General features: G+C 37.1%; 1 long non-coding RNA gene across 1 annotated transcript in view; it reads left to right on the plus strand.

The window, feature by feature from the left end:
* Positions 1–5,781: 5,781 nt before the first annotated feature.
* LOC134471718 (uncharacterized) overlaps positions 5,782–16,484 on the plus strand; it is a 105,156-nt gene continuing 94,453 nt past the window's right edge. Inside the window, exon 1 of the long non-coding RNA XR_010041306.1 lies at positions 5,782–5,887. This is a non-coding gene — a long non-coding RNA (uncharacterized LOC134471718). The remainder of the gene's footprint in view (positions 5,888–16,484) is intronic.

Here is a 16,484-nt window from a genome sequence, read left to right on the forward strand (position 1 = left end):
AGCCTATGCAGATGGAGTTAAAGTATCAAATCAGATGTTTTTAATTGATCTAAAGGGAGTTTAATGGGGGCTGGGAGTGTAACTCAGTGGTAAAACATATGATTAACATCTAAAAGGCTCTGTGTTTGACTCTTAGCACTACAAAAGAAGAGGGTAGATGGGAAATTAGAAAGACTGGGCCAAACTAGGGAAAAGCTCATAAGAGAGAAACTGGATTCTTCCTTAAGAGAGCTTATCTCCTCTCAGTTCTTCATAAGCAAATGACCACACTATGAATGTTTGTGTTGGGCAGAGATCTATAAGCAGCGTTTGTAAATTGAGGGTGATCCCTAGCTCACGGTGAGTGAGTAGATGTGGGCTAAACCATATAGCTTCATGGAGAGGCGTTTTGTCAACAAACTGAGGGGACTGAGGGAGGCTTTCTCTAGTCTTTGTTGAGACTTCAGATCCACTCAACATGAGTGTTGCAATCCTGTAAGACCTGGAAGCAGAAAATTTAGTTAAGGCATTCCTGGACTCCTGGATCATCAAAACTGTGAGGCAGTAAAATCAGGCTGTGTCAGGACACTTAGCATATGACAATGTTTTATGTAGCAGCAGTAAGCTGTTTGCTCACCGATCATGTTTGTGCCAGTGACATGGACACAGTGAATCATTTCCTTTGAAGTAGAGAGTGATATATATATTATACATAAACACATATATAATACTCTGCATTGACCTTTTTGGATTTTGAATTCAGCATACTACACTGCACTTGAGATTACAAATTTGATTCATTTTTGACTGACCGAGCTATCAGAGTAGAGCGATAGTCTGATCAAGAGGTCTCTGTAGTAGGTGCAATCACGTGGACTGGTGCTCAGTCTGTGTCACACTGTAGAGCTGATGGTATTAATGGTATCTGTTATGAAGAAGGAAACGAGGAAGCTTTTCTGGGAAAATTCCATTAAAAATCTCCTGCATAAGAAACCCAAACTATAAATAACTTAAAAGCAAAATAAAAGATAGCTTTTAGGAAATGGGGATTTAGACCTTTCTTAGATGGGATGGGGTTGTAGGATGAAAAGATAGGGAAGAAAGAAAAGGGGAAGGAAAAAAATTAAGATGTAATATATGTATGAACCAATTCTGCGTGATGAATGCATTCATTATATATTGCAAGCATACTGATAAAAAATGTAGGGTAGACCTACTCAGTTCAGGAATAAAGTTATACCTTCTATAGAACATACATACTCTTTATTTAAAATACGATTCCTGGCATGCTTGACTTTATCATAGACTGAGGACCTGACTAATGTTCACCTATTATCTACACAATTAGAACTAAACACACTGAGCTATGTACTCTACTATTTGCTTTCCCAAAATAACGTGTAAGTTCAAAGAAATGGTGATGCATTGTATGGAGACAATGGTATATTTAGCATCAGGCCTAGGTAAAGTCAGAAGGCATTAAAGTTACAAAATTAGGTAATCTAGACCCGATGTCCCTAATTTCATTAGTCCAATTCCTCTTTATAAGGTCATAGTATAACGTATGGTATTCTTTCTCACCAAAGAATAGAGAGGAAAACTTGGCTTACATCTGCAATACCACCCACTCAGGGGTAACCCTATTAAATAGTATTTAGAAAATCCTTTTTTAGGTAAATATGTGAACAGGGTACACTTTGTCTTAAAAGAGAAGTGCACGGAGATACAAACATCCTGCTGAAATCCTGGAGAACGGCAGTGTCCAGTTGGTCAGGGGTTTGAGTCAAGAATACAAAGAACTGGAGGAGGGACTGAGGAGGGATTGGAACAAAGCATATAATCTTTGTGTCTCACTCTGGTGGATGGTCTCAAGATATCAAGGGTACAGGATCACTCATGCTATGAATCTCATCCGGTGTTTTCTCTTCAGTCACTTGTGTACCACAATGGTATCTGTGCATGTGGCAATTATAGCACAGCTCCTGGAATATGGTCCTCAGTAAGGCTAATGTAGGTCCTCAGTAATGCTGCTGAATGCCTCAGAGCCAAAAGCAATGAGAGATGTGGTGTCCCTGCATTACTACCAGGAGTCAAGTTGCAAAAGTTGGAAAATTAACATACAAACTACCTAGTTGCATTTGAGTTTCAGATAAACCATCAATATTTTTAGGTAACTATACCTCACAAAATATTTGAGACATACTAAAAGTACATTGATTACCTAGCTGATGTCCAAATTGATTTGAATGTCTTATGTTTTATCTGGTGGTGCTCAACAAAAGGCCAGTCAATTATACTAAATCCTTCTGCAGAGGGACAGGTTAGGGGTTCAGAGATTATCATTACCAGAATCAATAACTATCCTGGATACAGTGAATTTTCCTTCTCAAAGTGGTTTTAGAATGGCTGAACAACAACCCATTTTACTTCCTCACATGTTTATTTGTGAATTTCATTATGATTTGCAACAATGTACTAATAAAAATAGAGAAATAAGTACCCAACATAGTACTCTTATGGATCTGTGAACTCCTAACAGCGAGTGCTTGAAAATTAATATGGAATCCACTCGTCTTACATGTACGCAGTGTCCAGCTAGCAGATTAATACAATGGATAATAAAATCTTGTCTAAGGTATTAGTTGAAGAATATAATCTAGAAACTGATGTCCTATCTTGAGAGGATTTGTGTATTTATTGCCATCTAAGAAAAGTTAATTGCTAAAATTCAGTCTCTTCTACAATCATTTTTGAAATCTCACTGAAAGCAGAATAGAAATTCCTTTACTTGAAAATACGTTAAAAAGTTTCAGGGTAACATACGCTGGCTGGTAAAAGTAGCATTCCTTTTTTCATGTGAGAATACTTTAAGGATGCCTAAATACTATATTCTTTGGCCTGTGTGTTGGGTACCTGGGATTGAATCTCATTATTAGAGCTTTATCTGAATATATGGGCTGCTTATGTATAGTGTGCTATAATTTACTTTTAGGCTATAAGAAATAATGCCTGCTACTCCAACTCTTACTCAACGTTTTCTTAAAATCCTCTGCAACACAAGAAAAAGGTCACATTGGTGAGGAGTTGGATGTAGGGGTCCCCTGGTGTTGGCAGGCGGTGGGGAAGGTAGTGAGATTTCAGCTGGCTGAGGAGGAAACTGAGGAGAGGCTGTGGAAAGCTGGGAAATGCAGAATGGTCTCTGGAAAATCTAGTTTGGAAGAAGAGGAAAGAGACAGGTAGGGGTAAGAAGCTTGAAGACAGTTCAATATTAAAATAAGGTAGGACTCACGCATAGTCACAGGTGACTAAGCGGGAGGTACTTCAGGAAGACAGGTAAAGACAAAAGAGAGGACTGAAGGAGAAAAGTCAAGAAGCCCAGGAAAAGGGACACTATTTTTTTGATTTTCAAGAGTCATAAAGTCCTATCTATTTCAGTGCACAATAATAGTTTGCTTATTTGGGCAAATTCAAAATTATTCAAGTGGGGGCTTAGCTATAGGTTATCCTTATGACATGTTTTATTATTATATTTTAATTGCATGATAATGAAATACACAATGTAAAGAGAATTGGAGAGGAATGTTTATCCCACTGAAGAGATCTTAATAAAAATAAACTCATTAATAAAATAAACTACATTATATTTGCATAGCAGCGGTGTGCTAATTACAATTGCTCTTTTACGCCGCAAACATCAACTAGAATCTTTGCTTGGTAACATTTGCTAGCTTGAGGCTATAGCATACATAGTCCAATGGCAGTCTTCCAAAATACTGTGTAACCACTTGTTTTAACATGGAAGACCTAACACTTTCCTTCTTTATATTATTCCGAATTAATGAGTTTTGCTGTACTGTGGAGAGTGGACCCAGAGAACACTGCCTAGTTTGATGACCAGTACTTGGAATTGTAAACAGTCATTTCCTTCATTTTCTTTCATTCTTTCAACCCAAAGCTCTTGTCTAGAGTCTAATTCAAGCTGAGTTCCTTTCAGCCACACCTGGTGGAAGGGTGGTGACGCTCTAGGCAGCTCGGGGGAGCCTGCCTGAGTGCATAAAGTCTTCCCACACTCAGGGCTGCTTTGTGTGCATCGCCAATTTACTTCTTGCTGCTTTGTCTTGGGCCCCTTACAACATGCTCTAATGACAGCTCAGCAGTTTTAATAGCCCTTTTTAATGGCTGGAATCAGGGCCAGTGTGTCCACACACAGCCTATTCACCAGCTCTCATCAAAACAATTCCATTTTGCTATATGACGATGCAGCAGACCATGGCAAGCGGCCACACACACTCTATTCAAGTCCGAAGCTGGACCCTGGGGCCAAAGCAAGTCAACCCAAGCAACTATCACATTAAACACTTTTTAAAAAGCTGTCTGTTTCTGAAACAGGGCTTCCATTTCAGTGGGGCAGTGCAGGTTTCACTTTAGAAATGCTAAAGCAACTCTGCACAATTTAAAAATCCAATAGAGAAACTTTTTCCTTGAAAGGGTGAGAGATTTTTGTTTTGACTTTAAGATGTCATTTGTGCTAAAACACCTTCATGTCATATCCCGGAAAGGAAGTCTGCAGAGAGATTGTGGATAATTTGTTTAATTAAGACACACGAGCATTTCTTGGTTATTTTCCTCGTAAGTCAGTGCACAAGTTTAGTGAGCCTGTCCTCACTATAACTTTTTGACTTTGATATCTTTGTCATTGGGTGGTTTTCATTTCCAAATCTTTATAATGTCCTGACCTACAGAGATATAGCAATAAAGGGAATACTAAATGACACTTAAAATAAAAAATACCCAGTTTCTCTACGTTCCCTTAGGGATGTAATTTTAAAATGTAAATGCATTAATGATTCTTCATGAAAAAGGTTCTTTCTTTGCAATTTTCAGTTTTAAAAGGTGGATTTCTAAGCAATATTTAACAAATGTAAATTTAATGGGGCTGCTGTAAATCAGTTCACTCACTTTATATAGAAAGACAAATTAGAAAATGCTGCTTTGTTAATGCTTATTACCTATGTATCTCAGCCAACGTGCATCCTAGGTCTAGAGTTTTCATTTCGGGATAAACTATACATGTAGTTAAACAAATCACTACACAGTTGTGGAACAATATTTCAACTCATTTTGTCTTCTGATAGCACCTTGTTTGAACAGAGACAAGGAATCTTTGAACAGAGACAAGGATAAATGAAACCTAGAGGTATTGTTAGACTCTGACCACCATAGTGTGATAATAAGGTGGGAGATGAAGCCAGTCCTGGTGATGGAGCTCGCTCACTGTTGCTGCTGAAGTGAGTGTGCTTTGGAGTGTGCAGATGGTGAGCCTTTTGCCTTAGGTCTTGTTCTTATGCCCTGCACAAGAGTCCACTTGTTGTTTCCAGTGTCTGAGACTTAGAAGAGCTGATGGCATGCGGAGAGCAGATACCTTTGCTTCCTTTGAGATGGGGGGTTGTAGGGAGGGAGCTCAGGGCTGATGGGTGTGGGGCCCTTCTGACAATCCTTTGACTGGAGCATGAGTAGCTGCTAATGCTTGAGCTGCCAGACACCTGCAGACAGATGAAGCAGGTTCAAAGACAGTGATGTGAGAAACACTTGCACGACAGACACAACCATTACAGATGAAATTCCTGTACAATTTAAGTACAGGTATGGAAAGTTCTGGCATGTGGAGAAAATAATGTACCCTCAGCAGCATAGAGGAGTCTCCCCAATGAGGCTTAACATCCAATTGTTGAGGACAGGGCAGTGTCTAGCAAGCCAGCTTAAACATAGCCATGTGATGTAAATGTATAAAGCCTCCGTATGCTCAGTTTCTGGGTGACTGTGTGTCATCTGTGCAGAATCTAATTCAAGCATGTGATTTCAAGTTTGGAACCACTGACACCAACTTGAAGGAATAAAACAATAAGATGTAAGTATATCCTTATCTTTTATTTCATTTGTCCATGTTTGTAGTACATAGTAAATGCCTTCATCATAGGGAGTGGGGTATCTGTGTATACACATCTCTTAATTCTTTTATTTTATCCCCTTCCTCTTACCTCTCTTCTCCATCCCTCCACTGCCTTCCTTTATCGGGTACAGATACACTTGCAGCCAGTGTAGAACATCCAGAACCTGCTGCATTTGTATTCGTTTGTATTGGTTGGGTGGGATGGGAGTGTGGTGGAGGCAGGTTGTTCTATTTTGTCATGCGGTGAGTCTGTTTCTGTGCTCTGAAAGAGGACAGTTCCCATTTTCCCTGGCATTGCAGTGCCTCAGGCAATATATCACATTCACCTAGAATTGGTGGTAAAGCAAATTATTTATAATATCTCTACCTCTTTGTCCTTGGTGGTGAATTTTGCTTCAAGGTAATTCTAAAATTTAACAAGAATGTCTCAGTATTGCCAGAGAGAGAGAGAGAGAGAGAGAGAGAGAGAGAGAGAGAGAGAGAGAGAGAAAGAGAGAGAGAGAGAGCAATTGGATAGAATTGGGAACATATTTTACATTTTATCACCTTTAATGAGGCAGTCAGAGTCTCACTGCTGTGATGGACTGGTTACCTTCAATATATTTTCTAAGGCATTTAAGAAGGGCAGTATTTTCTTTTCTCTGTTCCCAATATTACTGACTAAATATTTAATCACTAACTAGAGCTGCAGTAGCTGCTTCTCAGAAGTGATGAATAACAAGCCTGTACATTTGTGAACTCCCCATTGTTGGCCGATTAGGTTGACTTTGCACAGAGAGGGTGGGCAAAGAGGTCTCACTACTCACAGTCAGAGTCCTAACGCCAGTGTCACTCACAGATGTGACAGCCCAAAGGCTGCTTTGCCATTACTGTGTCATCTTACTAGTCTCTGGGCTAATATGAGGTTTCTTTTTGGTGTTCCTAATCCTTTTCAGAAGTATCCAAGTACCTTTCTAACATTTTCTAAAATGTACCTCCTTTATATAACTCCTATGGTATATTCTCCCCTTGCTAGGTAAGATTTTTCACTTGTTCAAATGGTGAAACTAAATGAAAAAGAAATAAAATTATTAACCTTTGACAGTGTATCCAAAATAGTGTAAGAAATAGGATGAAATATTCTGACTCCTTTTAAATGGATCATATTGGAAATCTGCAGTACAATCTCATATCCTCTTCTTTTATCAAAGCAGTGGGACTTAACCCATTTTCCCTATGTGCTCATTTTTTTGTCAGATAAAGTTATTATGCAACGTTATGAAGACAGTAATACCTACCTGAATCAAAAATTTGTTGCCACAACTATAAATAACACTTGAAACTACCTCCCTCCTTCCTGACACACAAGAGGCATTTTATTTATCACGGTTTCTTATTCTTACCCAGGATTGAACTCATGACGTCTTGCTTGCCAGGCAGGTGCCTATGCTTCTGAGTTAAATCCCCACCCTGGTTTCTTCTTATTATTATCTTCTTTTATTACTTAATTAGATGCATTTACCTGGTGTTTGCCACATAGCGATATCAAGTTGTGATTATTTGTGCACCATCAGTTGTGCAGCCCAAACAGCACAGCTATTCTCTTGCCTCAGGGGCTACAAGTCTCAGATCGGGCGTCAGCAGAGTTGATGTCTTCCTAGTTCTACTCTTCTCCTTGGCTCACAGATGTATCTTCTTTTTATGTCTGCCTGCGGTCTTCCTTTGGCACATATCAGTGTCCAAATTTCCTTTTGTAAGAATACCAGTCATTCTGAATAAACACCTACTAACATTGTTCTAACTTAACTGCTCCTTTAAGGAATCTATCTACAGAAATAGTTGCATAATTACCTTTTCAGGTCATACTAGCTATAAGGAAAGGTAAATGGTACATTTTGGGGGAGTATGAAAAAATGTCATCTTGTAGGGCAGTGGAACCTGAAGAAATACTTAGGATGTGGGAAAGAGAAGGAGAGGTAGTTCAGTCAGTGTTGATGGCGTGGATTCCACTGTGGACCACTGAAGCACTTTCCTACTGAGACCATGAAAGCCATGGTGGACTTTGCAGCAGACTTACCCTACACCATGGTCCAAGAAGCTAGGTGTTTAGACAGCAACTCATGGGCATGAAGCCTGCCTTTGAAAGGACTGGATGGAGTTCTGAGGTCACAAGCAGTGTCTGCAACAGCAATGTTAAATTCAGAGGTCGTATGGACATGGAATTGTCTCAGTATTTTCCTCAGGATTTAGTCTGTGCTAGTTTTGGGTTGGGCAAAATGGCACAGTTGTAATAGTCATGAGACAATAGTGAAAAATCTCTAATGGAAAGTGTGATATGTATTTGTGTTACTATGAATGCCAGCTGGTATATGTTTTATTTGGTAAAGAATAAAGTGAAATTAAGTCGGTAGTTTTAACAGAGTAGTTAAAGGTTGGCTTGGAAATAGAACTGACCTAGATTTGATGCTTACTAGCTATGAACAAGACACTTTCTAACTTTTCTTTATGAAAAGAGAATAGCAAAAAGTATTATTAGATTATCTGAGAATATGTGAGTTTTTCTTAGTAACTTCCAGGTCGTCAATGCCCAATAAGGAATTATTATAATTATTCTAATAGTAGTAGCAATGCAACTTTGACACGTTACCAAAGTATCTCTTTCTATCTAGCACCAGAAAACTGACTCTGTCTTCTAGAGTCCAATGTTGAGATGAGGCCTCTACTTTTCTCCATCATTAAAGCAAACATCATCAAAATCAAGAGGTATTTGCATACATAATCAAGAGATTTTGTGATAGTCATGAAAGAGCTTTTATGGTGTGAGATGCTCAATGGATATAAGCTTTCTGTTTACATGTTCAATATAACAGAAGAGCAGGATTTTCTCCTTTCACTTGCCAGCTCAAAATTTAGATAAGGCACCAAAATCGTTTGCTTTCTAAGACTGCAATCTTTGTTATTTTGCCACATAACCTGAGTACAGCAGACTATTAGCTATTTAGAGAAGAAAAGAACTGTTAAAATGCAGGAAACTGAGTGTTCAAATATATTTTGAAACACAATGTGCAGTTCCAGAGAATATCCACTGATTCTGATTTAATACAGTTTGATGTGCTATTCTGGGTCCTGATATTCATCATCTGCATTACCTTGAATCTCTGTGGAATCTCACCTTTTGGCTCCATGTCTCAGGTGGAACCTTGTTGTGTCAGATGAATATTGCACTCCTACAGACATCTGCCCCAAGCAAGTGTTTGTCATCTTGGGAAATGCATGTAGCACTGATTTTAGAAGCTCCCAAACCCAAAGCTACTGTTCTCCTCCCTCCTGCTCCCCTTCCCTTCCTTCCCCTCCTCTCCCCTCCTGTCCTTCCCCTCCCCTCCCCTCCCTTCTCCTTCTTTTTCCCTCTTCACTTCCTTTCCCTCCCCTTTCCTTTCTCCCTTTATTTTCCTTCCTGTCTGCTTACCTGCCTACCTTCCTTCTCTTTCTTTTTCTCTTGCTCATTTGCATTTTACTTTGTCATGTTTCCTTCTTGCTTGGATAAAATCATTTCTCTTTTTGGTCCTCTTCTCTTATACAACATCTTTTTATTGTATCTGCCCTTGCTGGCTCCCATCTTCTCATAAATGTGATTTGGCTGGCAGTCAAGTCCAAAATTAACCTTTCTAAAACAAACCTTGTATCTGCAAAATATAAGCATTAGAGAAATTGGGGTGCTATTGTATGATACAAAGTGGTGAAGGGGTATCTTTGTGCAGCGATGAGGTTTATTACTTAGCAGGAAAGCAGTACAGCTTGAGGTCATACATGTGGTCATGTTTAATTGGCTGAGTACAGCTCTCCTCTGTCCTTTCCTGAGATACAAATTCCATTCCACCTCAATCATTCTCCTTCAATTACATTTGCTTCTATCTCTTCCCATTCCATCTCATCTAGTTTTCTTCCTGTTGTGTGTTAGGGACCACTCTGAATAAAGACACTTTTCTAGGTAATAAAATCATGATACGTAATCTGTAAGGTTTCAAGATGCTGTAGGAATTACTGAGGTGGTAATTAATACTAAGCTAACAGGAATTTATGTTTAAAATTGTATTTCAATTAAGTGTTACTTACTCAAAGGATGCCACTGTGTCTCCAGACTTGGAAAAAGTAAACAAATTCTTCAATGTTCTTTCCAAAGTGAGGGTAAAGTACAGTATTTCATTTCTGATCTTTATAGGGTAAAGCAAGAGTTGTGGGACAGAGTTATCTCTACAATGGAAAATTCAAATTTAGTTGTAAGTTATCATCTTTTTTTCAAATAAATTGTCCAGTTTGTAAGTGGTTGCAGAAAGCTTTGGAATGACTTTCCCCACGTTCATTTTACTCTCATACACTGTGCTGTTGCCACATGGTTGTGTGAGATTCACCCTTTCTGCTGCTCCAAGAGTTCCCTGCGGTTAATTGTGTAAACCATTCAGAATAATCTTTAAATTTTTATGCAACATTAAAAATAAGGAAAGTGTATTTTAGATATATAGCTCCAATTATCTTCATTCGTGTATTTACCTGTAATTAGGACAGAACTAATTGAATCTTTTCTTAACCTAGATTGGGTCAGTGAAGCCCACGCGATGCAAGATTAAGCCACCGAGGCCATGGCATTTTCTGTCAGCTTCGGTGACTCCTTGAGGATTGTTCCAGCAAGAATGGAACATGTGCTAACTCTGGGGAAAATGGGTCTGTGCAGTACACTGTGAACCAGGACGTGTTGTTTCAGGTTTTTCTGAATGCCCTTTTGTGACTGCACAGAGATAAGAACTCACAGAGGAAGATACAAATAGATGACAGGGAACTCAGATTGAACTCCAACTGAGACTCACCCCACTCCGAGAAGTTCTTAATTAACCCAATTGGGGCTGAGTTTTCATTTATTTAAGATCTGAACAAATTTAACTCAGTTACTTTTCTACATTTTGTTTACTTAGGAGTTGCTTTTTTTTTTCCACATGAGCAGCTTCTTGCAAACTTCTATATAAAACCTACATGTATCACCGATGCACGCATAGAATTTTGAGTGTTGTAGTTTCATTTTTTTTCAAACTAAAATTCTAGCAAAGTCTCCTCTAGTTTCTATGCTTTGTGAGCAAAACCAGGAGTTCGTGGAGAACATACTAATATAACCAAGGGAGAATATAAAAGTTTTCCTGGTAAATTTTTATAATATAAACATAAGTCTTCTGACTTATGTATGACTATCTAGTTCTTATATTCTGGATAAAGTATTAAAAGAACTGGACCCAAATGCCACTTCTGTCCACTAATATACTCTGTCACATAAGAAAGTCTATTTTTCTATTTAAATATGTTTAACTGTAAAGGAAAGTTAGATTTTATGTGCTAGAATTTCTATTAGCCTAGAAATTGCTATGATCTTTCATACTTAAGTGTATCAATGCCTCCTCTTTGATCAGATTCTTACTCTCCTTCCTTCCTATCATTATTTCATTGGTTTTTCTTTTCCTTTGGTAAACACTTAACAATGTTTTTATTCATGTTTGTTAATGGCTATGACTACTTAAGTTGTATAAAGAGGAAAATAATACATAATAGCTGCTCTGATATTTTTTTCTTTTACATCATATTGTGTTATCAGTGCACACACTGATACTTTGGTCTGAAAGCTGTCCACTGTCTCTTAACTGACCTGATGGTGAAGAAGATAGCTTACCCAACCCATGCACCAATCTTTGTTTCAAGTCTGAAGAGAAGTCATGAGATGACATTGAGCCCTGAGTTAGAAAGGAGAGTTAAAGCTTTGCAAAAAAGGTTCTTTTCATTTTCCCCTTTTATTTTACAATAGACACTTTCTTCCTCCGTCCTTTTTTAAGTCAAACTTGCCATCATTCTGACTGTATTAATTGTAATTCATATTAAAGTTTACTTAAAGGTGTGATTGCTAAATTGTTAGATCACCAAGAGCCACCTGGAAAAGCCCAGTTTCTATGCAGGAAATAAGATTTGTTTTGTGGGACCTAAATCAGCAGCTCAATCAGATTAACAAGTGAAGATCTTAATGCTTTTTGAAAATCTAGAATCTGCAAATTTTTTTTGGAGAAAACTCTGCACTCTTTGAGAGTGCAAGAAACCCAATAACAGAATTTAAAATACTTTTAAAAGTCGCCTTCTAGCTAATCCCTAGATCTTTTGGGAGCTACTGACCTAGATTAGGCTAGGCCTAAACTTGGCTCAAAGATATGTAAGATTCTTTATTGTTTCACAATAATGTTGGTCCCTTTGTATCTGTTGATATAGCTTGAATTTACATTGAATCCTGCCATTGAACTTTATTGCATTAATAGGACTAAAATGAATAACTATCAGAAATATTTTTCATGACCACGAGCTGATTCATATACAGTTAAATACAGGTGAGAGAAATAATATGCATGTGGAAATGTGCATGGGCACCTAACATAGAGCGACAGCCTCAAATGCAGGTAAAACTTTAAACAAGTAAGTGTGCTGGAGTAAGAAGACAGATCAGGCAGTTGGGAAATGCATTCCCTGTCAGAAGGATCTTGCCAATCCTACCGGTTCAGTCAGTTGGTTTCCTATGAGAATTAGGCAGAGGTGTGCCAGATGGTCAGATAGTGGTTTTTTTTTGTTTGTTTGTTTGTTTTGGTTTTTTTTGTTTGTTTTGTTTTTTTTGTTTTGTTTTGTTTTGTTTTGTTTTAAGGTAAAAGTCTCGACTTTACGTCAAAATATCACCTTTCAATTTCACAGTTTAATTTTTTTTAATTACACAATTTAAATCTTGGCACATTTATAAAGTACAGAGGCATATAGGTGAGGATTAATCCTAGAGGGAAAATGTTTGCTTCTGAACTCTGCATTTTTGGCTGCCTCTGCAGAGCCCAGGGATGCTGGGAAGTGAGCATGGAGGGCAGTACCAGGAGGAGCAGGCTGGCTGTGCGCTGGGCCCCGGAGCCAGCACCCTCACCGCTGCTGAGGGCTGCATCTGGGAAGCCTGCTGTCTTGGACGCACTCTTAGCCCAGGGGCACTACCTGACTTAGGCCTCTGTCCTCTGCTGTGACACCCTTAATCCTAGGGCGTGCACACCAGCACTTTGGAATATTTATTTCACAAAATGAAAGCATGCCATATTTTTTTTTTCCTACTTGATGGCTAAAAGTGAAGAAAAAAGATAGGTGTCTTCAAATATATTTAAGTCCATAAATAAAATACTTTAATGAATGAAAATATAATTGTTGAGAAAGAAAAAACCTGAGTGGTTATTGAAGCTTTTGCAAAAGAAAGGATTAAACATTTTAATAATGTATTGAAAGTATTTAGGTGGGTTGCCAAGATTCAAACAGCAACTAGACAGAAGACAGCTTAATTCAAAACTCCCTTATGTGTTTATAGAAATAAAAGTGTGTGTCACCTTAAAGGAAATAACTCACCAGTTAAACTCGGTTACTTTGTACAGACTTTTCCAACTAGCTTGTTTCATCATACACAGTTCCTTACCCAACACAACTAAACTACAAATGGGAAACTTTGTCTCATATTAATAATCTTATTTGAAAGATTGTTCAGAATTTCTAAAATACATATTGTCAGGTTTTTAGTTTTAGCTTTGTATTACTGAACTGATTTTATCTTTTGATTTTGAAATAATTTCAGAGTTAAATTTGCAAGATTGATATATCAACATCCATATATCTTTTATGCAGTCATCAAGTTTAACATTTTTACCCTATTTTATTTCCTATCTTCTCTCTCTCCATGGTTATTCTATGTACTATGCATTATACATAGATATCAGTTATTATTTTTGGTACCAGAAGTGGAACTCAGAACCTCATGCTTATAATGCAGGAGCTGTGTCCCTGCCCTTAGTATCATTTTCTAATTCACCTTAAAGGAAGTTGTAAATATCACATCTCTCTTCCCCTGGCTATTGCTGTCTTCACTTAATAAGACCAAAAATAATTCTTGTATAACCTCCATATATTTATTAAAATTGGAATATTTAACAAATTCAACAACATGTAATACATGCTCTTTTCAGATATCTAGCATGCATTCGGATGTTACCTCTTGTACAGTTATGGTCCTTTAGAGCACTTTAACTGAGTTCAGTCCCTCACTCAAGTTTACAAATTGCCAAATCTCTTTCCTTTCCATTCTTTGTGATGTTATCTTAGTCTCCCTAAACGTAGTAATTTCCCAGCCTTTTTCATTCTTCATGGCACTGACAGTTTTGAAGAGTACAAGTGGATTATTTCTCATATTATCTCTCCATTTGGAGTTGTCTGGTTTCCTTAGAAAAACATCACATTAGCGCTACTGAGACATGTCACTTTCCTGTTAACTTTGCTCACTTGATTAAGATAATTTACATCATATTTCTGCACTCCAAAATTCCTTGTTTTTCTTTTATAATTTAGAAGTAATTTGAGAAAAGAGATATTTTTTAAAACTATGTGTCATTCCTAATCAAACTTTTACTCCTAAGTCTTAATGCCTATTGATTCTTGCCATAATCAGTTAATGCAATGATGAATGCAAAAATCATTATTTTCTAACTCTCTTCCATTTTTCTATGTTTATTAGTTGACCTTCTACTGGCTTTCTTCATTTTTCCTTATCTATATGAATATATATTGACTGATTCTTATTATATTGAATAGATTATAATCTATCATTGCCATTAGTTAATTTGATGCTCAGAGTGTCCAAATCTTAATGAAATACTACAGATATCATGGTTTCTGTAAGTCTAGTTCCATTCCATTACGACAGTGCATTCATTGGAGGAGTAAGTTCAGCATTTCTGATCTGTTTTCATCCTGTCCACTGCTTCAGGAAACTCATTTACCTGAACTGGTTGCATGGTTTCTGTTGTTTGGTTTTGGGTTGGGTTTGATCCATGAGAAGTAGGTGGTTTAAGGGAGAAAGGAACATAAATTCAGATATTTGTTCATTAATGGTAGTTTTACTTTTTAAAGTACTATTTCACATTTTGAATTAAAGAGGATAGAACTGAAAGTTGGCAGTTAATTTCCTCTCAGCTGTATTGCCCTGTGTTCTGACTTCAACTGTTATGGTGAGAATTCTGTTATCAGTGCAACTTTTGGTCTTTGTAGGTAAAGGTAGACTGTCTTGCATTATGGTTTATTTCCAGAAACTTTCATTGTCCTTGTCATTTTGCATTTTTACTCTAAGCTGTCCAAGTGTAATGTTCTTTATCTTGTCTTGTTTAGAGTTCATTGGCCTCCTAAATTCAGTACTCAGATTTTATTATTTCTAAAAAAATCCCAAGTATTTTTCCTTTTAACATTATATTTGTTCTATTCTCTTCCTTCAGATATACTTTTAGAAATTGTTTGAAACATTTTATTTATTTATTTACTTCTATTTTTTACTCTTAACAGTTTTCCACATTTTTGGCCTATTTCTCTGTCTCTGTCTAGATGATTTTGTGAGCTCTGTTAGTTCACTGATTTTTCACTCTATGTTCTATTTCACTGACCTATAGAATTTTAATGAGTTTTGTTTTTACATTTTGTTTCTCTTCAGCTCTATCCAACTTGATTCATGTTAACAATAGCCCAGGACAACTTTTATGTAACTTTCTACAGATTTATGAACCACACTAACATTGTTAATTGCACTTCCCAAGCTGATAAAAAGTATAGGCCATTGATATGAGATCTGCTTTGGTCTGAGGGAGGATTTTCGGGTGACATTATGTGTCTGTAGGTAACTTGCTCTAGGCCATGGCTTCATCCAGAATTTCACTATGAATTCTACAGAGAATGTGCAGAGATGGTGCAGTTCCAAATCTTTCCTTTTTTACAAATATATTGTCCTTGGTTGTCAGACGCCCTCTTGGAGATGAGTAATCCTTTCTTGGGAAGCTGCAGCCTTGTGTATTCACTACTCTGTTAGTATTTCATTTTGTTTTGGCCTGTATAGATTTCTTTTCCTTTCTTTGGGAGTTCACAATAATTAAATATTGTAAAGCTAGCTTTTGGAGATATAATTCATTTATCATAAATCTGCATACATCAGTATTCTGAGTTTTGGCATTTTGATGGAGTTGTGAAACTTCACTGCAACAATACTAGAGTATTTTATTACCTTAAACAGAAACTCTACCATATAACACTAATGCCAAAATTCCCAAAATTGTACAGCACTAGGGAACTATTCATCTATATTCTATCTCTATTTTGAACATTTCATATAAATGGAATCATATACAGTTTTTTGTGGATGTCTTTTTACATAGCATAAGATTTTCAAGGTTTGTATATTTTATAATATAAATCAATGCCTATTTTTTTGTTTTTCTGATTAATAAAATATTTTAGAGAAATTTTAGGTTTACAACAAAACCGAGCAGGTAAAAGAGAAAGTTCTGATGTTCTACAATGTATAGCCTTCAGCATGTGGAAATTCTGTGCCACAGTGGTAATTTATTACATTCAATGGCTATACACTGATAATTATTATCCAAAGTCTTTTGTTCATATTACGATTCACTGTTGGTGTTGTACTTTTATAGGTTTTCAGAAATATATA

The sequence above is a fragment of the Cavia porcellus genome, unplaced genomic scaffold, assembly GCF_034190915.1.
Source record: "Cavia porcellus strain 051 isolate PalLab524CR breed Dunkin Hartley unplaced genomic scaffold, mCavPor4.1 scaffold_19, whole genome shotgun sequence".
Classification (NCBI taxonomy): Eukaryota; Metazoa; Chordata; class Mammalia; order Rodentia; family Caviidae; genus Cavia; species Cavia porcellus.